The 24,000-nt window shown below is 40.8% G+C and overlaps 1 long non-coding RNA gene and 1 other non-coding gene across 2 annotated transcripts in view; both read right to left on the minus strand.

The window, feature by feature from the left end:
• Positions 1 to 5,821: 5,821 nt before the first annotated feature.
• On the minus strand, positions 5,822 to 5,905 carry Trnal-cag (transfer RNA leucine (anticodon CAG)). Its single transcript has one exon. It is a non-coding gene; the product is annotated as a tRNA-Leu (tRNA).
• Positions 5,906 to 11,495: 5,590 nt separating this feature from the next.
• The window catches only part of LOC135103983 (uncharacterized), a 374,035-nt gene continuing 361,530 nt past the window's right edge, over positions 11,496 to 24,000 (minus strand). Inside the window, exon 6 of the long non-coding RNA XR_010270261.1 lies at positions 11,496 to 11,587. This is a non-coding gene — a long non-coding RNA (uncharacterized LOC135103983). The remainder of the gene's footprint in view (positions 11,588 to 24,000) is intronic.

Raw genomic sequence — 24,000 nt, forward strand, 5'->3', positions numbered from 1 at the left:
TTTCTCGCGTGTAATTTGAAAGGTCTATCGTGAAATATTTACTGCAGTCCATATTATCAACGCCTTTGATGATTTTAAACACATGTATTAAGTCGCCTCTTAGCCTTCTTCGTGTTAAATTTAATTATTTAAGACGCTCTTCGTATGATTTGTTTCTTAGGCTTGGCATCATTTCTGTTACTCTATGCTGAACTCGTTCTAATTGATCAATGTCTTTTTTGGTAACAGGAGCACCATGCTTGAACGCAATATTCCAAAAGGGGACGGACTACAGTTATATAAAGTGAGGATTGTATCCTTATAAACAAAATAATCGGTTTAATTGGCAGATTATTTCATTTATTTATTTTATATATATATATATATATATATATATATATATATATATATATATATATATATATATATATATATATATATATATATATATATATATATATATATATATAAAATAAATAGATGAAATAATCTGCCAATTAAACCGATTATTTTGTTTGCCTTCTTTACTACTTCTGAACATTGTCAGCTACGTTTTAGGCTACTCGATATTGTTACTCTTAAATCAGTTTCGCTGTCTACACTTTTGAATTGAGCACCATTCGAAATATACGAGTATTTTGCTTTCTCGTTTTGATACCCTATGTGAAGCACTTTACACTCATCTGCATTTAAACTCATTTGCCAGGTTTGTGCCCAATCTGAAAATCTGTCTAGATTATTCTGCATTTCTGTTACTTGTTCGTTAGAGACTACAGAATTCGCTATTTTGGTGCCATCAGCAAACTTCGATATTATACCGGTAACACCCTCATCTATGTCGTTTCCATAAAACAAAGAAGAGAACAGGTCCTAAGACTGATCCCTATGGCACTCCGCTGGTTACGTTAGTCCACTTGGATGCTTTTTTCATTTATTTACGGTTGTTTAACCAGTTTTCTACCAATCTCAACACGTTACCTTGGATATCGTGTGATTTTAATTTAATCAGTAAACGTTTGTGAGGGACTTTGTTGAAGGCCTTGTGAAAATGAAGATATATTATATCTACCACTTTACTCTCGTCATACTAGTTCAGAATATCGTAGAAGTCTAAGAGGTTCGTCAAACAAGAGCGTTTGTTTCGGAAGCCGTGTTGAGTATTTTTAAGTTGTTTGTTTTCCTCTAAGTGGTTAACAAATTTGTCTCTTATAAGTGTTTCTAACATTTTGCTTACGACTGAGGTTAATTGCATGGTGAAGGTTTACTGCCTTTTTTTTTTTTTAAATCGCAGTTACGTTAACGACCTTCCAGTTATCAGGCATTGTACCGGAGAGAGAGAGAGAGAGAGAGAGAGAGAGAGAGAGAGAGAGAGAGAGAGAGAGAGAGAGAGAGACACACACACATGCAGAAAGGAACAAACATACGGAAAGACAAAGACCGAGTGGAAGGGAAAGGGAGTACAGATGAAAGACAAAAGAGCAAAATACCAAGAGACTTTTCACTGCATAACGAAAATACCTCAGGAACTATTGCAGGGAGTGAGGAAGGAAGAGGAAAAGAAGAAGGGAAGACGTATGCACGTAGAAGACATAGGCAGGGGGAGAGAAGAAGAGGGCGGAGAGGGAGAAGTAAGAAAGAAGTGACGGAATGGAGGCAAAAACTAAGAGATGAAGACTGACAGCCAGCCACCATGCAAGAAACACACACAACTACACAAACTCTCCAACAGACGGCTGACAGGAGAGGAATATAAACGAAGAGAGGAGAAAAAAGTGAAGGAAGGGCCGAGTTTCCTTCCTTTGCCAGCCATGACTCTCTTCACGATGTTGGTGCACGTTTGTACATATAAAAAATAAGTGAATATTGAACAACTCTACAAATATATATAAATATTTGAATAATAATTAAATAAACCATAAAAAAAAACAACAGCAGTATTATTTAAACCAATCCGCCTATTAAAGAATATGAAGTGCAAGTCTATGTTTGTATAGCAATGTTTAGTTTTTTTGTGTTTTTTCTTTTTTTTTTTCTTTAGGAATAGTGGAGATTCGAAGAACACCACACACACACACACACACACACACACACACACACACACACACACACACACACATACACACACATAGAAGAAAAAATTACATCGTGATGCAACCAGAAATGAAAAATGGGAAATACAAAAATGCAATAAAAGATTTTTTTTTGTGTGTGTAGAGGACGAAAAGGAGGAGGAGGAGGAGGAGGAGGAGGAGGAGGAGGAGGAGGAGGAGGAGGAGGAGGAGGAGAAGGAGGAGGAGGAGCATAATAGGTGAAGCAGGAGAAAGAAGGATAAAGAGGAGGAGTTAATGATTTTGACTATTTTATTAAAAACACAGACATCATTTATTATTAGAAAAGGAAGATGAAGGAACAGAGAGAGAGAGAGAGAGAGAGAGAGAGAGAGAGAGAGAGAGAGAGAGAGAGAGAGAGAGAGAGAGAGAGAGAGAGAGAGAGAGAGAGAGAGTACTGTCTTGGTATGAAAAGAAACATCAGGTACGATTTACACATAGAAGCTTTTACCACTCACACACACACACACACACACACACACACACACACACACACACACACACACACACACACACACACACACACACACACACACACACGCGCGCGCGCGCGCGCGCGCGAGAGTACGAAGATTTCTCACGCTTAATGGAAAGGATGAGAGGTGCGTTTCATATGATATCGTGTGTGTGTGTGTGTGTGTGTGTGTGTGTGTGTGTGTTATTTCCCACCCGTGTCCTTCATTTGCCTCGATCACTCAAGCTTTCATCTTAGGTATTCTTCAAAATTAATATCAAAGACTCAGTTCCTCCTCTTCCTCTTCCCTTTCTTCTTCCTCCTTCACCACGTCCATTTGCTTTCCATACCACCCTTTCCTGTCCCTTCATTCTTTCTCCTTCGGCCTGCTGTAAATCCTCTTCCTCCTCTCCTTCCCCTCGCTCATCTATCCTGGTAGTTTCTAAGATTTATGGTGGGAGTTTACCTGAGTGGTACAGGTAAGAATGAGGCATTACCATCATTACTACGTATCTGGAGATAGTGTACCTCTTATTATTATTACTTGTTATATTAATATTTTCAGGTTATTTCATAGACCCTCCCAAAAAAAGTAAAAGAAAAAGATTTTGTATGATGATTATTTTTTTACATCAAACTAATAATTTTAGCTTCATAAGCCCGTATTTTTAAACGTTTTGGGGATTAGTTATTATAATACATTTTGCCGGAAGTTAACAGAACTTTCATGAGTGTTTTCACGTTTCATTAAGAGAGAAAAAACAAGAAAAGCAAAAAAAAAAAAAACACTTTCGAGAGAATTCTTGTTAACTGAAAATATCCCTTATGAGAGAACAAAGCGCTTAAGAATACCAAATATAATTTCACAGCCCCGCTCAGTATTCAGGAGATAGGAAAAATTATATGAAAACAGTTAAGTACCTCCAGTATCGATGAAATTTTATAATATCTCTATCTCAAACCTCACCTTACCTCCCCAATCATAACTTACACCTGGCAATGAGAATGCTATCCAGATATCATGTACTCGCCCGTACCTCACCAAGTGCCTTACACACGTCTCGCCGCACCCAGCGTTCAGACATCGGGGAATCAAGCGTCATAATCGTAAAGGCGGAAAACTGACTTGGCACAAAAGGCAGGGATCTTATTGGATGCTTTTACCTCCTCCGTCTCGGGAGTTCAGATGACGAAACTTTTATACGAGGGGTACTCTAGCTCCTGATATACTAATGCACTCTTCCTCCCTGATGTGAAACTGCCACTGCGAGGAAAGGTAGAGACCGCCTCGAGTACGTCTAGGAGAGTTAAGTGTACCGGATGAAGGGGAGCTGTGTGTCTATTAGCTAAGGAACTTCTTCCCGTGTCTCGTGTTGATGTATAATCTCGCTGCCTCTGAACGCGTTGCGAAAATAACGTGTCAAGTTTTGTGTGAACTCTGAGGGAACGGTGTGTGTCGAGGATGTTGGCTTGTGATCACACACACACACACACACACACACACACACACACACACACACACACACACACACACACACACAGAAAGAGAGAGAGAGAGAGAGAGAGAGAGAGAGAGAGAGAGAGAGAGAGAGAGAGAGAGAGAGAGAGAGAGAGAGAGAGAGAGAGAGAGAGAGAGAGAGAGAGAGAGATGACAACAAAGCAGAAGACTCTTCCCACCCTCCATTCTCTCTGGCATGCAGGTAACAGGTCGGAAATAAATACCTTTCGTGGCTAGAGAAGTAAAACCCTGAAGGAAATTTTAGAGGAAAGAATGAAAATAGATGGAATGAGGTGTCCCAATTTTCTGGAGACAAGGAAGTTAATCTCTAGAAAAACGCTGTTAACAGCGGATTTGAGGCAAAATATTTATAAAGACGGCGTTTAAAAGTCTCTACGGTGTTGCAGTCTATCACGTTTCGAGGAAGGTCATTCCACAGATTCACGACACGATGGAAAAGTAACTTTTTTTATTTATGAGAGCTGAAGGATTTCCCAACAATTTTGCAACCGTTCCCTCGCGTGTAATTTGAAAAATCTACCGTGAAATATTTATTACAGTCCATGTTATCAATGCCTTTGATAATTTCAAACACCTGTATTAAGTCGTCTCTTTGGTCTTACTTTTGTTAATGGAAATATATGTAATTCTTTAAGAGGCTGTTCGTATGATTTGTTTCTTAAGTCTGGCATCAATTTTGTTGCTCTACGCTGAACTCGTTCTAATTTATCTTTGTCTTTCTGGTAACAGGAACACCATGCTTGAATGCAATATTCTAAAAGGAGATAGACCAAGGAGTTATACAAAGTGAGGATCGTATATTTAGATTTATATTCAAAAGATCTGCCGATTAATCCAATTATTTTGTTTGCCTTCTTTACGACTTTTGACCATTGTTAGCCAGGTTTTAGGCTGCTAAATATCATTACTCGAAAATCAATTTCGCTATCTACACTTTTAAGTTGAGTACCATTCATAATATACTTCGCTTTCTCATTTCGATACCCTATGTGAAGCACTTTGCATTTATCTGCATTAAAACTGATTTGCCAGGTTTGCCCCACTCTGACAACTTGTTTAGATTGTTCTGCATTTTTTACTTGTTCATTAGCGACTACGGTGTAGGTTCACTCAAGGTCTATCGAGTTCTTACATTTTATGTGATCTTCGTTGGCTCAATAAAGTCTTCTTCTAGTTTCCAATGGACCACACTCGATAAGGGACGAATTCGCTTATAAACTAAACATGGCGAAGGAGCAGAGGTGATCGTGTTTACAAGCGAATTTATCCCTTTTCGAGTGTGATCCACTGGAAACCGAAAAGAAGATTTAAATGAAGCAACGAAAATCACATAAAATTGTAAGAACAATAGCATTAGACACGAAAATAATGTATCTGAATATTCAAACCATCTTAAGAAACCATGAGCCGAATAATTATATTATTTACCGAACTCATCCTCAGAGCAGCAGGGAGATGCTCACTCCATGACGGCAGGGGGGCAAATGAGGCATCGAACCGTACATTTGGCATGCCATTCACGCATGCGGTGATCCCGATTTCTGGATATACCTCGAGTGAACCTACACTGGTAACACCCTCATTTATATCGTTTTTCTAAACAAGGAAGAGAACAGGTCCTAAAACTGATTACTGGTTACGTTAGTCCACTTGCATGCTTTTCCATTTATTACTACTCATTGTTTACGGTTATTTAACCACTTCTTTACCCATCTCAGCACGCCGCCTTAACACAATGCGATTTTAGATTTATAAAGGTATTGTCAGGAGTGGGATTCGAACCCACGCCCGGAAGACCGGACTGCGACCTGAACGCAGCGCCTTGGACCGCTCGGCCATCCTGACTACGAGAGAGAGAGAGAGAGAGAGAGAGAGAGAGAGAGTTACTAATATTTCAACGACCACTTCTGCCACTGTTGCTATGATTATTACCTACAACTATGTGTGACAGCAAAAACATTACTTTATCAATCACTATCAAAAGCTCCTTAACCACCACTACTACTACTAATACCAATGCTCTTTCTCCTCCTCCTCTTCCTCTTCTGCCTACTACTACTACTACTACTACTACTACTACTACTACTACTACTACTACTACTATTACTACAACTACTAATACTGCTACTACTACTACTTCTACTACTACTACTACTACTACTACTACTACTACTACTACTACTACTACTACTACTGCTGCTGCTGCCTGCTACTACTGCTACTGCCTGCTGCTGCTGCTGCTGCTGCTACCGGCACCATCACCATTTTCATTACAACTCTATTGTGATTCATATTTTTCGCCTTCTACTAGTATTACTATTTCCCAAGTACTAAAAGTAAAAGGAAAACCACACACAACAATGCTTCCATCTTGTATACACAAAAAAAAAAAAGAATGAAAAACAAGTTCCCTTGAGGGCGTCTTCCTCCGCAGCTACGGGAGAAAATTATGTTAGGGTAAACATTCAATTGAAGACACGCACTCCAGCTGCGGTGTGTGATAGGCGGTACATCTTTACAGTTTCCATTCTTTTATTTACTCCATTAACGCCATTCATCTGCCCACCTCTAAGAAACATACCTTCTCTCTCTCTCTCTCTCTCTCTCTCTCTCTCTCTCTCTCTCTCTCTCTCTCTCTCTCTCTCTATCTTCTTTTTTTCCGTCAGCTTTTTTTTTCCCATCGTCTCTCTTTCATTCTTTCCTATCCCTCACATCCTTTCTCCTTTCCTTTCCTATCCTCTCAGTCTTATATCCTTTCCTATTCCTGCAACCTCTCTCCTCTCTATCCCTCTCATCCCATCCCACTTCTCTCTCTTTCTTTCAATCCCCCTTCAATTTTTTTTTCTCTTTCCTTTCCTGGCCTTCCTGCTCTCCCTTCCACTTTTCCTCACTTCAGTCTCTCTCTCTCTCTCTCTCTCTCTCTCTCTCTCTCTCTCTCTCTCTCTCTCTCTCTCTCTCTCTCTCTCTCTCTCTCTCTCTCTCTCTCTCTCTCTCTCTCTCCATCTCCTCCTCCTTTAACCAAGAGCAATGAAGATAAAAAACACTCGCCCAAGTTCCAAGAGTTGTTTGTTTGGTCGATATTAGTCTCACCTCCAGGTCGTTTGGGAGAAGAAAAATAATATGCCGGTGAAGACAACACGAAGACGTGGTATCTGCCACAAGAAGAAGAAGAGGAGGAGGAGGAGGAGGAGGAGGAGTGTGGGATAGAGCAATGGGGAGAAAGAAGAGAAGTAAGAGGAAAAAAAAATGAGACGAAGAGGAAGGTTAGGAGAAACTAGAGGATGGGAAAAAACAGTAGTAGTAGTAGTAATAGTAGGAGTAGGAGTAGTAGTAGTAGTAGTAGTAGTAGTGGTAGTAGTAGTAGTAGTAGTAGTAGGAGGAGGAGGAGGAGGAGGAGGAGGAGGAGGAGGAGGAGGAGGAGGAGGAGGAGGAGGAGGAGGAGGAGGAGGAGGAGGAGGAGAAGGAATACAAAGGAATACAAAGGAAAGCCACACAGCAACAGACCTTTTGGTCCTTGCAAGGCTGTTTGGTAACTACTTCTAACTAGCTACAGGGAAGAGAGACAGGACAGCACAGCAGAAGGCTCCTCCCCACCCACCACTCCCTCCAGCTTGCGCTGGCATGGAAATAGTTGGGAAAAGTACCATGCAGTATGCAAAAACTGACATAGAATTTTCATAGGAAAGGATGAAAGGAAGTTCTACTATTCACCCTACGGTGAACTCTATACGCCTATCTGAAAGTTAATACAATTTATATTAAAACGGGTGTCTGTAATATAAGAGTGAATTTAGTCATTACTCGGACAAGAAGAGAGCTTGTTGGGGATTTGCTTTTAAATATTTGTCTATTTTATTTTTGAATGATTCAATAGTATTGCTGTTCACAATTTCGGCAGGAAGTTTATTCCATATATTTACTATACGATTAAAGAAAAAAATGTTTGGCCTCATGTGATTTAAAACGTTTGGGTATAATCTTGAATCCATTATTTCTTGTTAAGTTAGAATGATCAATGGTAAAATATTTATGTGCATCAATGCTACTATATCCTTTGAAAATTTTGAACACTTCAATTAGGTCTCCTCTTATCCTGCGCTTTGTTAAACTAAATAGGTTTAGTGCTTCCAGTCGTTCCTCATACGGCTTATTGCGCAATCTTGGAATCATCTTTGTGACTCTGCGCTGTATCTTTTTCTAGTTTTTCAATGTCTCTTTTATTTACTCCACTAACGCCATTCATCTGCCCACCTCTAAGAGGAGGAGGAGGAGGAGGAGGAGGAGGAGGAGGAGGAGGAGGAGGAGGAGGAGGAGAAACAACAGAGGAGAAGCCGACAAAATACCAGAATGCACGGCTGCCCACGACGCTACGATAGAAATATCAGGGAACGAGAGAGAGAGAGAGAGAGGAGAGAGAGAGAGGAGAGAGAGAGAGAGGAGAGAGAGAGAGAGAGAGAGAGAGAGAGAGAGAGAGGAGAGTACAAGTTTCTTCCATGCTTACATATCTTATCACCGGTTAGTTTTAAAATCACTAGAATATTCCCTATCGAAACTACTTTCTACTTCTCAATAGCGCACTAGTGAGGAACGTGACTCTCCACTAAAAGGCACAGTTTTTGAACCCTATACCAATGCCCTTATAACTTAATCTAACTTATCTTAACCTAACCTAACTGGCTCAGGGTGATGTAGAAAACAAATTGCTATATCCGTCTAATTCGAATAATTATAATGTTACTCTTCAAACTCCTTATATCACTCGCATGGCCTTGAGAGCTTTTAAGGAGCCTTGATGCTGAGGAGAAATGATGACAGCATTCGTCCACTTCCAATTATCTCGTCTCTTGATTGACAAAAAAGAAAACGTGGGTGGTGGAAGGTACGGCTCAGCAGGAGTGGGGGTACGGTACTTTGGGAAATAAGGTGTTAACGCCGCTCAGGATCAATTAAGGCACCTCCAATATTGCAGACACGCTCCTTAACGATCCTTCACGCCCGCCACTCGTCTCCTCCCTCTCCTGCCGCCACACCGTGAAAATTATCTGCGAACTATGGCAAGGTGGTTATTTCTTTTAGGTTTCTCCCAAAAGGATATGGAATTGCCGCTCCGTCTCCTTCACAAGCAGCCTTCTCCTCTTTCTCTTTCGTTCCTTTTTATATATATAATATATAATATATATATATATATATATATATATATATATATATATATATATATAATATATATATATATATATATATATATATATATATATATATATATATTGATACTGTTTTTCTTGCCGTGTTTTTTCCCATTTCATCAGTAGTTTATCATCATCATCATCATCATCATCATCATCATCATCATCATCATCATCATCATCATCATCATCATCGTCGTCGTCGTCATTAACTCTTCTGTCTGTGGAGCAGTTAGCTACCAAGGAAATAGTACTATTATTAGTAGTAGCATTATTATTATTATTATTATTATTATTATTATTATTATTAGTAGTAGTAGTAGTAGTAGTAGTAGTAGTAGTAGTATCAGTAGTAGTAGTAGTGGTAGTAGTAGTAGTAGTAGTAGTAGTGGTGGTGGTGCTGCTACTGCTGCTGCCATCATCACAAGAATTATAAAAAAAAATAAATAAACGAGAACAATAAAAAATGAGGAACTGAAAAGGCAAACAAAACTACAGAACACTAGCATCCAATAACAGATTAATGAAGCCCAGGGGAAGCCAGACTTCCTTCTCTCGGTTACCACAACTACCCACCATCAACCCCACCACCATCACCTGCACAACAAGTATTGAGCTGCACAACAATGCCTACGAAAACTTTTATTCAGGCGTGAAAGTTGTAGATCTCTGTAAGCTCCTAATTTTCATCTCTAGTGCCACACACACACACACACACACACACACACACACGCAACACACACACACACACACACACACACACACACACACACACACACACACACACACACACACCACACACACACACACACACACACACACACTATCATATCCAGAATGATTAGGTAATTTCTGTCCAGGTGTTCTAATATGTATTTTTTAGTGCTTTACTCCTATATTTACCCTTTGTTTAAATTTACAACATTGTAAGATAATGTTTGCATGGACACAATAAAAAAAATAAAATAAAACAAAGAGAGTAAGTTAAATTTTGTGTTTTCAAGGTTACAGAACTATTCAAGAGACTGTTGTACAAAATAAGTTTCTAAAAAAGTTACAGGTGATTATGAAAAAAGAATAATGTCTGACACTGAAGGGGTTAAACGTGAGAGTACTAGGTCACTCAAATACGGTGGTGGATATTGTAGTCAATATTGCAAACTAACTCATGCAAGAAGGCAACCACAGCATGTCCATTATCTGTGATGCACATATTTCATACTTATTCGGACTAGAGATTCTTTTAAATTTTATTGTATACATCACTTTTATTATCAGCGTCAACATCAAGGTTTTCAACTTAGTCAAGATCACCTCAATGTGTTCCGTATTGCAACCTCTTCATAAAAGTCAATACAATTTAACAACATTCAAGTTTGTAAGCTTTCCATTTTTAGTTGTTCACTCTGTTTGCAGATTTTTTTTTTACCTTCTTCATATTGTATTTTTTTAATAATTCCAGTACTCTCGTTTTTATTTTCTAATGTTCCTCATTTGCTGAGACCGTTATATAAGTTTGTCACCGCCCCACCCACCTTCTCTTTCTCTCTCTTTCTCTCTCGTTCAGAGTCAGTGTCTTGTCGAGTACTGGTGTTCGTCTAGGGACATACTTCCCCCACCAAAGTTGCGCCCGCCGCTTCTGTCCTCTAATCCCTTACGTTGTTCCTCCTCCGTCCTGCCCCTCTTCCCCGAAAAAAACCATGTTGTTGTGACGGGCACTTCAGACTTTTATCATCGCTAAATTGGCCGACAAACAGACGTTTTTCACCAGCGTTCAACAAACAGGTAAGAAAGTTTCTGGACGGCCAAGGAGAAAAAAGAGAACAATGGGAAAATATATAAGTAAATAAAAACATATTTAAAGGAAATATTAGTTTTAAAGGAAATTTAGTTTTAATCAACTAAAATTCTAGAACAAGAAAACATAAACGCTGAAAAGATGCGGAGGGTCAAAGAGAATGAGGAAGAAAAAGTGAAATATGAAGTAGTAATGTTCACAGAAAATTTTTTCCGTAACCATCGGGAGTCTTAAGCAAGGAGAGAAAAAATGACCCCACAAAGGAAAAAAAAATATGAAGACAAAGGATACGAATAATAATAATAAAAAAAAAACACTAAAGTAGACAAAACATTGATTTATTGATTTTAAGGATATAAATAAAAGGAAAACATTTCCAACAACTCGAACTTCTACACTGTCACAAAAAAGACAACAAAAAGACAAAAAGAAAAAGAAAAAGCAACAAAGCTGTGTTTCCAAAATACGTTCAAGGATTTGAGGGGATAGTACAGTACATCAAGAGAACACATCACCACGACCCACCCGCAACTCCAGCACGCGCCCCTGCAGTGGCAAAGAGAGATACGCGTTACCATCCACGTGTTTCATAATGGCGTATCAAAAGGAGGTCTTGCAGCAATGGAGAGGAGGGTTTGGAAGCGGAGGGAAAGGGAAGAAAAGGAAGAAAGAGAACGGTGAAGAGAGAGAATCCGTGAAAAAGAAGGAAAGCTGCGACTGAGGAAATAGCACAAAGGTGAGGAGTGGGTGAGAAGACTGGGAGGGATATAATACGATCAGAAATGTGAGGCTGAAATGTTAGTAAACAATTGGATATAAGGAGAGAGAGAGAGAGAGAGAGAGAGAGAGAGAGAGAGAGAGAGAGAGAGAGAGAGAGAGAGAGAGAGAGAGAGAGAGAGAGAGAGAGAGAGAGAGAGAGAGAGAGAGAGAGAGAGAGAGAGAGAGAGAGAGAGAGAGAGAGAGAGAGAGAGAGAGAGAGAGAGAGAGAGAGAGAGAGAGAGAGAGAGAGAGAGAGAATTCTTAAAATGTATTTGATTTATATACTGAAACAACAATCATGTGCAGTTATACCAAAGAGTTTTCTTCTTCAAATATACACAAGTCCAATTGCTCTCTCTCTCTCTCTCTCTCACACACACACACACACACACACACACAAAAAAACACACACACACAAAAAAAAAAAAAAAAAAAAAAATGCTGCTTTCAATGTATTTTTTCCGACAGAAAAAAATCAGCAATAAACCACAAACAGGAGAAAAGAAAGACACAAAAAAATTCAACAGAAGATGGGGAATATTTCAGTGTTGCCCACCGCAAGGTCTTCTGCCACAATGGAACAAACATAAGAAAAATGATGGGCGTCAAAGAAAGAGAAAAAAGTTCCAAATTACTAGCATGTATATTTCAGACCTACACAGCTTCTCTTTTTCATTAAAACCATATATTTTTTTTTCTCTCTCTCTCTCTCTCTCTCTCTCTCTCTCTCTCTCTCTCTCTCTCTCTTCTCCTCTCTCTCTCTCTGATTTCTCAACATAGCTTTTACTTTCTCAGATAAATTTTGTAAAATAAATTTGATAAAAAAAATGCCCACTGAAATGCCAGTCCCATAAAAGGGTCAAAGCAGTGGTCAAAAATTGGTGGATAAGTGTCTTGAAACCTCCCTCTTGAAGGAATTCAAGCCATAGGAAGGTGGAAATACAGAAGCAGGCAGGGAGTTCCAGAGTTTACCAGAGAAAGGGATGAATGATTGAGAATACTGGTTAACTCTTGCGTTAGAGAGGTGGACAGAATAGGGGTGAGAGAAAGAAGAAAGTCTTGTGCAGCGAGGCCGCGGAAGGAGGGGAGGCATGTAGTTAGCAAGATCAGAAGAGCAGTTAGCATGAAAATAGCGGTAGAAAACAGCTAGATATGCAACATTGCGGCGGTGAGAGAGAGGCTGAAGACAGTCAGTTAGAGGAGAGGAGTTGATGAGACGAAAAGCTTTTGATTCCACCCTGTCTAGAAGAGCAGTATGAGTGGAATCCCGCCAGACATGTGAAGCACACTCCATACATGGACGGATAAGGCCCTTGTACAGAGTTAGCAGCTGGGGGGGTGAGAAAAACTGGCGGAGACGCCTCAGAACAACTAACTTCATAGAAGCTGTTTTAGCTAGAGATGAGATGTGAAGTTTCCAGTTCAGATTATAAGTAAAGGACAAACCGAGGATGTTCAGTGTAGAAGAGGGGGACAGTTGAGTGTCATTGAAGAAGAGGGGATAGTTGTCTGGAAGGTTGTGTCGAGTTGATAGATGGAGGAATTGAGTTTTTGAGACATTGAACAATACCAAGTTTGCTCTGCCCCAATCAGAAATTTTAGAAAGATCAGAAGTTAGGCGTTCTGTGGCTTCCCTGCGTGATATGTTTACCTCCTGAAGGGTTGGACGTCTATGAAAAGACGTGGAAAAGTGCAGGGTGGTATCATCAGCGTAGGAGTGGATAGGACAAGAAGTTTGGTTTAGAAGATCAATAATGAATAATAAGAAGAGAATGGATGACAGGACAGAACCCTGAAGAACACCACTGTTAATAGATTTAGGAGAAGAACAGTGACCGTCTACCACAGCAGCAATAGAACGGTCAGAAAGGAAACTTGAGATGAAGTTACAGAGAGAAGGATAGAAACCGTAGGAGGGTAGTTTGGAAATCAAAGCTTTGTGCCAGACTCTATCAAAAGCTTTTGATATGTCAAAGGCAACAGCAAAAGTTTCGCCAAAATCTCTAAAAGAGGATGACCAAGACTCAGTAAGGAAAGCCAGAAGATCACCACCTTGACGGAGCCCATACTGGCGATCAGATAGAAGGTTGTGAAGTGATAGATGTTTAAGAATCTTCCTGTTGAGGATAGATTCAAAAACTTTAGATAAGCAGGAAATTAAAGCAATAGGACGGTAGTTTGAGGGATTGGAGCGGTCACCCTTTTTTAGGAACAGGTTGAAGTTAGGCAAACTTCCAGCATGAAGGAAAGGTAGATGTTGACAGAAGAGCTGAAAGAGTTTGACTAGGCAAGGTGCAAGCACGGAGGCACAGTTTCGGAGAACAATAGGAGGGACCCCATCAGGTCCATAAGCCTTCCGAGGGTTTAGGCCAGCGAGGGCATGGAAAACATCATTGCGAAGAATTTTAATAGGTGGCATGAAGTAGTCAGAGGGTGGAGGAGAGGAAGGAACAAGCCCAGAATCGTCCAAGGTAGAGTTTTTAGCAAAGGTTTGAGCAAAGAGTTCAGCTTTAGAAATAGATGTGATAGCAGTGGTGCCATCTGGTTGAAGTAGAGGAGGGAAAGAAGAAGAAGCAAAGTTACTGGAGATATTTTTGGCTAGATGCCAGAAATCACGAGGGGAGCTAGATCTTGAAAGGTTTTGACATTTTCTGTAAATGAAGGAGTTTTTGGCTAGTTGGAGAACAGACTTGGCATGGTTCCGGGCAGAAATATAAAGTGCATGAGATTCTGGTGATGGAAGGCTTAAGTACCTTTTGTGGGCCACCTATCTATCATGTATAGCACGAGAACAAGCTGTGTTAAACCAAGGTTTAGAAGGTTTAGAACGAGAAAAAGAGTGAGGAATGTACGTCTCCATGCCAGACACTATCACCTCTGTTATGCGCTCAGCACACAAAGACGGGTCTCTGACACGGAAGCAGTAGTCATTCCAAGGAAAATCAGCAAAATACCTCCTCAGGTCCCCCCAACTAGCAGAGGCAAAACGCCAGGGGCACCTTCGCTTAGGGGGATCCTGAGGAGGGATTGGAGTGATAAGACAAGATAAAGATATGAGATTGTGATCGGAGGAGCCCAACGGAGAAGAAAGGGTGACAGCATAAGCAGAAGGATTAGAGGTCAGGAAAAGGTCAAGAATGTTGGGCGTATCTCCAAGACGGTCAGGAATACGAGTAGGGTGTTGCGCCAATTGCTCTAGGTCATGGAGGATAGCAAAGTTGTAGGCTAGTTCACCAGGATGGTCAGTGAAGGGAGAGGAAAGCCAAAGCTGGTGGTGAACATTGAAGTCTCCAAGAATGGAGATCTCTGCAAAAGGGAAGAGGGTCAGAATGTGCTCCACTTTGGAAGTTAAGTAGTCAAAGAATTTCTTATAGTCAGAGGAGTTAGGTGAGAGGTATACAGCACAGATAAATTTAGTATGAGAGTGACTCTGTAGTCGTAGTCAGATGGTGGAAAACTCGGAAGATTCAAGAGCGTGGGCACGAGAGCAGGTTAAGTCATTGCGCACATAAACGCAACATCCAGCTTTGGATCGAAAATGAGGATTAGAGAAAGTAGGAGGGAACAGAAAAGGGGCTACTGTCAGTTGCCTCAGACACCTGAGTTTCAGTGAGGAAAAGAAGATGGGGTTTAGAAGAGGAGAGGTGGTGTTCTACAGATTGAAAATTAGATCTTAGACCGCGAATGTTGCAGAAGTTAATGAAGAAAAAGTTGAGGGGGGGTGTCAAGACACTTAGGGTCGTCGACAGAAAGGCAGTCCGACCTGGGGACATTTATGGTCCCCTCCCCAGATGGGGACTCCGAGGCTGGTGTAGGAGTCGCCATGATTTTAAAATTTTTGAGTGAAGGGTGTGTGTGTTATTAGGTGCTTGTAGTTTTGTGTGGAGAGTTGTCTTTAGAGGGCAGGCTGTGACTGCCCCCTTGTGTTGTGAGACACAAAGGGAAACGTTCAGTGAGGTCACAGCTGGGTTTAATGATAAGTTCACAGCACCCCCTGAACAGTGCTTTAGACCTCACTGGGAGTAATTATCGTTTCGGCAGGTGTCTACTGCCTCCTCCTCTCTGTTCAAAAGTCTTTCCTATCTGCGTGTTTATTTATATGTCTGTCTGTCAGTCTGTTTGTCTTCGTTCCTTTCTGCCTGTTTATCTTTGTCTCAGTCAATCAGTCTGTCTGTTTTGCTTGCTCCTCCCTCCCTACCACACACACACACACACACACACACACACACACACACACACACACACACACACACACACACCCACACACACACTCTCTCTCTCTCTCTCTCTCTCTCTCTCTCTCTCTCTCTCTCTCTCTCTCTCTCTCTCTAAATACTTTCTTCCCCATCTTCTTTTTCAGTTGATTTAACCCTCACTTTTTTTCTTTTCTTTTGCATTCCGGTAAATTTCCCTTCTCTCCTCGCCAGGTGATTTCTTCTCTTCCCTCCCTGATGATTCCCACTTTACTTTCCTTGTTTTCCGGGTAAACTTTCTTACTTCTTTCTTCTTTTTCCTTATTATTTTCCCTTTTTATTTCCCTAACCAAGCAAATGTATCCCTTTTCTACATCTAATTAACTATTTTCATGCATTTTCTCCTTTCCTTGAGTAATTTTTTCTTTCCTTACTCTCCCATTCAATTCTTCTATTTTGTTTTTCTACATGTGCTTCGTTCTTTCCTTTTTTTTCTTTTTTGCTCCTTTTCAGTCTACTCTCCTCCGTCCCTTTTCCTGTGGTGAGTTTACCGTAGTTTTAATCTCAGTTTTCCCTGTTCCTCACACCTCATAAACCATGTCTCCCGTCTCCCAGGTGTGCTTATTTATCCTCACCTGCTCAAATTATTTTCCAGTAACACACTCAAATAAAACCTACATCTTGAATGTGAATTCTTCGTAATAGATACTACGCAAGACAATGAGATAAAACAAAAAGATGTTATTTAACTATACGATTTTTTATTTTCGCTTTAACTTTACTCCTCTTTTTCCTCTCCGCGCTGACTCGGTGCTAATCTGGTAATTTTTCGAAGCCAGCACAGCTTCGCTTCGCTCTAATTAAGGGAAAAGTCTAATTTAAATCCATTACAAAAAGAACTGGATCCTTACATTATTACGTGCGTTGAAAATTAAAGAAAAAAATGAGCTCTGATGTATTTTCTTTGATATTTTTGAGCTCATTATTATTATTATTATTATTATTATTATTATTATTATTATTATTATTATTGTCATTATTATTATTATTATTACTATTATTATTATTATTATTATTATTATTATTATTATTATTATTATTATTATTACTATTATTATTATAATGGTGTTAGTTATATACACTAAGTTAGATTGCTATGAGATGGTATGAAACAACTCTGCTTTGTTTGTAATTAAGCTGCATTCTTTGTTTCTCTGTCTGTCTGGTTGCCTCCTAAACAATTTGAGTCCATCTACTCCTCCCACCTTTATATTGCATGTTTATCACAGACTATCTTATCTTTTTCTGTGTTTGATAGTCTCTGTTTTCTTTCGTTCTATTTTCTATCTTCCGTTTGTCCTTTATTTCCCTCCTTTTTTCTCTTCCTCTTCCAGTTATGTGCGTGTGTGTGGGTGTGTTTCTCTCTCTCTCCTCTCCTCTCTCTCTCTCTCTCTCTCGTCTCTCTCCTCCTCTCTCTCTCTCTCGCTCTCTCTCCTCTCTCATCCTCTCTCTCCTCTCTCTCTCTCTCTCTCTCTCTCTCTCTCACCTCACTTCATCCTCTTCCGCCAATGCAGTAAGCACCTCCTCCGCCACCCTTTCAATCACGCTCCGTACACAATAAGGCCACGCCAAAAGATGCCTTCCGCCCCTCGTGTCTTTCATCTGGCCCACACCATCCCTCCCCGCCTCGTGCTGTCACCGCCAGCACCAATCACCTGTTCCTCCACGCTGCTAATCTCGTTCCTCCTCATTACTTACCTGTTTATTGCCCTCCCTCCCCAAGCTTTTCATTCTTTCCCTATTTGCCTTTCCAGGCTTCCATCTTTCTTTTTTTCTTTACCGTCTATTAATTTAATTTTTGTCCAGTATTTTATAGTGTTTAGTGGCTTCTTTTTTGTCTTATTTCTTTTTTACCTTATTAAGTCCTTTTTATTTATCCTTTGACTTTTTTTACCTTTTTAGTCATGTTGATTTATATATATATATATATATATATATATAATATATTATATATATATATATATATATATATATATATATATATATATATCTATATATATATATATATATATATATATAATATATATATATATATTTTATTTTTTTATTTTTTATTTTCAGCTTTTTAATTAGCTCGTCAACCTCTAATGATGTGGTTTTGTTCTACATTATCTTCTTAACTTCTTTTTTCCTTTATTTCTCCTTCGGCTTCTTTTTTTTCTTTTCTTATCGTCCTCGTTCTCCTTTTTCATGTCCTCGTTTTCTAGCGTTTCCTCCTTCTCCTCCTCCTACCCCTTCAGTTTCACATTCTCCGTTTCCTTCTCTTAACTGTCCTTCCTCTTCCACCTCTATCTCTTTCTTCTTTCCCCTCGAGCTGCGTTTTTATACCCTCAAAAATTTCGTCTCACTAGCTTGTCTGCTTCAAAGGCAATCTTCAAATTAGAGTTAAGGGACGGATATTAATTTACCGGTGACAGATATAATGAAAGAAACTTGAAGTAGCGAAGCGTTCCTGTGGTCATTTATCTGCGTCTGTCTGCGTTTGCTTGGTTGTCTGTGTCTATTTGTCCATCGGTATCTGTCTCGGGACTTGTGTGTGTTCTTCCGTCTTCAGGAGGATAATGAAAGTGGGAGAGGAATTGGAAGGAGAAGGTTGGAAGAAGTAAATATGTAGTTTACAAGGGATAAAAAATGAAATAAAGCTATGTCTGGTAATTAGAATCTTATATTAGCTTATAATATGGCCGTTTTCTTTATTCCTCGACCTCCTACACTTTCTGAGTACTGGTAATAAAGCAATACATAAAAATTAGAAACGCTTAGAAATGAGAAACTAAAAGAATCTGTAAAACTAAGGTAAATTCTCTTGGTTTATAACATGGTCCTCTTTTTTATTATTACTCGTTCTTCTACATGTCTTGAGTACTGGTATGAAAGTTAGATATATTAAAAGTGGGAAAAGCTTGTGAGGGACTGAAATAATTTAGAAAGTAAGATAAATTCTCCTGACTGATAACGTGACTCTTTTCTTTATTACTACTCCCTTCCTTCATGTCTTGAATTTTATGATGAAAGTAAGACATGAAAAGTCGGAAAAGCTTGTGGATTAGGTACTAAAAGAATATAAGAAGTAAGGCAAATGCTCTTGACTTATAACGTGTTTTTTTTTTCATTCTTCTTCTTCTTCTTACATGTCTTGAATGCTAGAATGAAAGTACAATTACAGAAAGAGTAGGAAAAGAGTAGGACTGAGATGAAAAGAGTATAGAACGTAAATTAAATTCTTCTGGCTTATAACGTCGCTATTTCTTTTAGAACACCTCACATTTAATTTCTACAAACTTTTTAAAATTGTTCATGGTCTGGAAAAAAAAAAAAAAAAAAAAAAAAAAAAAAAAATATATATTATAATATATATATATATATATATATATATATATATATATATATATATATATATATATATATAAATATATATATATATATATTATATATATATATATATTTATAAAGAATAGATGAAGGAGTTGTAAGAACGAAAAACTAAGCGTAGCAGGTAACGTAAGCTCATCTGGCTTATAACGTAGCTAGTACATTACGTAAAAGACTAAAATAGAAATAAAAGATATAGGTAAGAGCGAGAATTTAAAAGGAGTAGCAAGAAACGTAAATCCTGCACTTTCATAAAACCTATCTTTAGTTTTTAATCGCCGTTTTTACCGGTCTAAGTGCTGTTATGTGAGATGGATATAAAATAACAGCTCTCTAGTTTCCTTTCCTCTCTCCCTCGGGCAGACTACCATCTATAAATACGAAGAGGTCACTACTGTATCCGATATGGGAAAATGTGTCATTATTTCCTCATGCAACAAGGAAAGTATCGTATTAAATGTTGTGTTTCGTGGAAAATGCTACGAAAATGTTATTCTGCTGACTAACCTCGAAAGGAAAACGTGTACAATGTGAAGCGTTTCTATTGGGTTTGAACAACGAGAAACTCTGCTCTTGGCGACTGTTATGCAAGCAGGTTTCAAAATATTTCCAAGAGGAGAAGAATTGGGAGCACGAGGAAGAAGAGAACGAGAAGGAGAACGAGAAGAACAAGGAGGAAGGGAATAACAGAATGAGAATGAGGAAGACAAGAACTTGCTGCAGAGAGTGAGAATGCAAGAAAGGCTGGGTCGGGAGAGCAAAATTGGAGACTGCAGAGGAGAAAGGAAAGCTGAGAGTTAATCTACAAGAGCCTGTGAGTAAGCAACGAAGGAGAAGTAAACGAGAAAACTGAAGGAGTGGAGGAGGTAAAGGAGGATGACTGGAAATGAAATGAGAGAGAGAGAGAGAGAGAGAGAGAGAGAGAGAGAGAGAGAGAGAGAGAGAGAGAGAGAGAGAGAGAGAGAGAGAGAGAGAGAGAGAGAGAGAGAGAGAGAGAGAGAGAGTGAGAAGGGAAAATAGTGGCTGCTGCCATCTGCCAACACCTGAGCGAGAACCACCTCCTCTCAGACAAGCAGTTTGGCTTCAGGCCTGGCAGATCCACCGCAGACCTCCTCCTCATCCTCTCCAAGGACTGGCAAGACGCCCTGGAAGAAGGCCTGGACACCCTTGTGGTGGCCCTGGACATTGCTGGGGCTTTTGACAGGGTCTGGCACGCGGGGCTCATTGAAAAGCTTCGCGCCAAGGGTGTCCAAGGTGACCTGTTAATGCTGCTAGAAGATTACCTCCAGGGTAGGACCCTTCAGGTAGTAGTCAACGGGCAGTCATCAAGACCTTCACCTGTCCGGGCCTCAGTTCCACAAGGCTCCGTCTTGGGCCCAGTCCTATGGAACATATACATCGACGACCTCCTCCGGCAGCTGTCATCTGTGGCAGCATACGCCGACGACTGCACACTCTCCCGCTCCTACTGCCGCCTCGACAGTCAGCGTGCCGTCACTGAGCTGAACAGGCAGCTCGGACTGGTGGAGCAGTGGGGAAAGATGTGGCAGGTCAACTTCGCTCCTGAGAAAACGCAGGCGATGGTCATCTCGCGGTCCCCAGGTGCTTCACACGCAGTCTCAGGACAGCTGCGTTTTGGAGGCAAGAGCCTGCCACTTCAGGATTATATCAAGATCCTGGGCGTGTCTGTGGACCGCGGCCTACGCTTCGATCACCACATCAGTGTCGTCGCCCGCCAGACCTCTCTCCGAGTCTCTGCCCTGCGTAGGATGGCGAACACCCTCGACCCACGGGGCATCCTCACGCTATACAGGGCACAGATACGCCCATGTATGGAGTACGGTGCCCTGTCCTGGATGTCGAGTGCCGCCACCCACATGCAGAGACTGGATGCTGTGCAGCGGCGAGCCCTGCGCTTGGTGGCCACCGATGAGGACCAACAGCACCCACCACCAGTAACGTCACTGGAGCACCGCCGGGACGTGTCGGCACTAGTGGTGTGCCACAAAACTCAGGTGCAGAGGGTCCCTCACCTTGACCCCCTGAGGCTGCTGCCACACGCAGTACAGAGGTGCACCAGAGCTGCAGCCAGTAGCGACGAGCTAGTGAAGGTGCCTCGATCTCGCTCTAGCCAACACCAGCGCACCTACACAGCCAGGACTTCGCGGCTGTGGAACATGTTCACGGCGGCCACGCCCCAAGTGCAGGACATGTCCACGCACCAGGTGAAGCTGGCAGCCCACAGCTGGCGTAGCACGCACCTGTCCCCACTGGCGCTTTAAATCTTTAAATCTTTAAATTTTTATTATTTTATTGTATTAACATTATAATCTTTATGTTAAGCATGTATAGTGTTATTCCTGTTAAAAATACTAACATAGGCTTTTTAAATAATTCCACACTCAACGTGGAATTTTAAGCCTTTCTGTAAATATTTGTTTAAAAAAAAAAAAAAAAAGAGAGAGAGAGAGAGAGAGAGAGAGAGAGAGAGAGAGAGAGAGAGAGAGAGAGAGAGAGAGAGAGAGAGAGAGAGAGAGAGAGAGAGAGAGACAATCATGTTCGTGTGTGTGTGTGTGTGTGTGTGTGTGTGTGTGTGTGTGTGTGTGTGTGTGTGTGTGTGTGTGTGTGTGTGTGTGTGTGTGTGTGTGTGTGTGTGTGTGTGTGTGTGTGTGTGTGTGTGTGTGTGTGTGTGTGTGTGTGTGTGTGTGTGTGTGAATGACGTTTGTTCCTTTATCCTTTGCAGCCGAGGTCTGGTCTCTTAATCTCGAATTACATTAACGATTTATTGCACGGTCAACTCGAGGAGAACGAAGGCAATGAAAGGGAAGGAAATGGAAAGAAAGGGCACGAGAGACAGACACACACACACACAGAGAGAGAGAGAGAGAGAGAGAGAGAGAGAGAGAGAGAGAGAGAGAGAGAGAGAGAGAGAGAGAGAGAGAGAGAGAGAGAGAGAGAGAGAGAGAGAGAGAGAGAGAGAGAGAGAGAGAGAGAGAGAGAGAGAGAGAGAGAGAGAGAGAGTTTTTTTTATGTAGAAAGGACACTGGCCAAGGGCAACAAAAATCTAACAAAAAAAATGCCCACTGAAATGCCAGTCCCATAAAAGGGTCAAAGCAGTGGTCAAAAATTGATGAATAAGTGTCTTGAAACCTCCCTCTTGAAGGAATTCAAGTCATAGGAAGGTGGAAATACAGAAGCAGGCAGGGAGTTCCAGAGTTTACCAGAGAAAGGGATGAATGATTGAGAATACTGGTTAACTCTTGCGTTAGAGAGGTGGACAAAATAGGGGTGAGAGAAAGAAGAAAGTCTTGTGCAGCGAGGCCGCGGAAGGAGGGGAGGCATGCGGTTAGCAAGATCAGAAGAGCAGTTAGCATGAAAATAGCGGTAGAAGACAGATAGATATGCAACATTGCGGCGGTGAGAGAGAGGCTGAAGACAGTCAGTTAGAGGAGAGGAGTTGATGAGACGAAAAGCTTTTGATTCCACCCTGTCTAGAAGAGCAGTATGAGTGGAACCCTCCCAGACATGTGAAGCATACTCTAGCATACTTCCAGCATGAAGGAAAGGTAGATGTTGACAGACAGAGCTGAAAGACTTTGACTAGGCAAGGTGCAAGCAAGGAGGCACAGTTTCGGAGAACAATAGGAGGGACCCCATCAGGTCCATAAGCCTTCCGAGGGTTTAGGCCAGCGAGGGCATGGAAACATCATTGCGAAGAATTTTAATAGGTGGCATGAAGTAGTCAGAGGGTGGAGGAGAGGGAGGAACAAGCCCAGAATCGTCCAAGGTAGCGTTTTTACCAAAGGTCTGAGCAAAGAGTACAGCTTTAGAAATAGATGTGATAACAGTGGTGCCATCTGGTTGAAATAGAGGAGGATAGCATGGAGGTCATGGATAGTCATGGAGGATAGCAAAGTTGTAGGCTAGTTCACCAGGATGGTCAGTGAAGGGAGAGGAAAGCCAAAGCTGGTGGTGAACATTGAAGTCTCCAAGAATGGAGATCTCTGCAAAAGGGAAGAGGGTCAGAATGTGCTCCACTTTGGAAGTTAAGTAGTCAAAGAATTTCTTATAGTCAGAGGAGTTAGGTGAGAGGTATACAGCACAGATAAATTTAGTATGAGAGTGACTCTGTAGTCGTAGCCAGATGGTGGAAAACTCGGAAGATTCAAGAGCGTGGGCACGAGAGCAGGTTAAGTCATTGCGCACATAAACGCAGCATCCAGCTTTGGATCGAAAATGAGGATAGAGAAAGTAGGAGGGAACAGAAAAGGGGCTACTGTCAGTTGCCTCAGACACCTGAGTTTCAGTGAGGAAAAGAAGATGGGGTTTAGAAGAGGAGAGGTGGTGTTCTACAGATTGAAAATTAGATCTTAGACCGCGAATGTTGCAGAAGTTAATGAAGAAAAAGTTGAGGGGGGTGTCAAGACACTTAGGGTCGTCGACAGAAAGGCAGAAAGTGTGTGTGTGTGTGTGTACTCAGAATAGCTCAGTACGTCCTATTGGTCAAGTTTTCTTTGAATTGAATAGATAAATTGTATTATTATAACTATATTATTGTTATTATATTAACTAAAT

This window comes from Scylla paramamosain, chromosome 10, assembly GCF_035594125.1.
Source record: "Scylla paramamosain isolate STU-SP2022 chromosome 10, ASM3559412v1, whole genome shotgun sequence".
Classification (NCBI taxonomy): domain Eukaryota; kingdom Metazoa; phylum Arthropoda; class Malacostraca; order Decapoda; family Portunidae; genus Scylla; species Scylla paramamosain.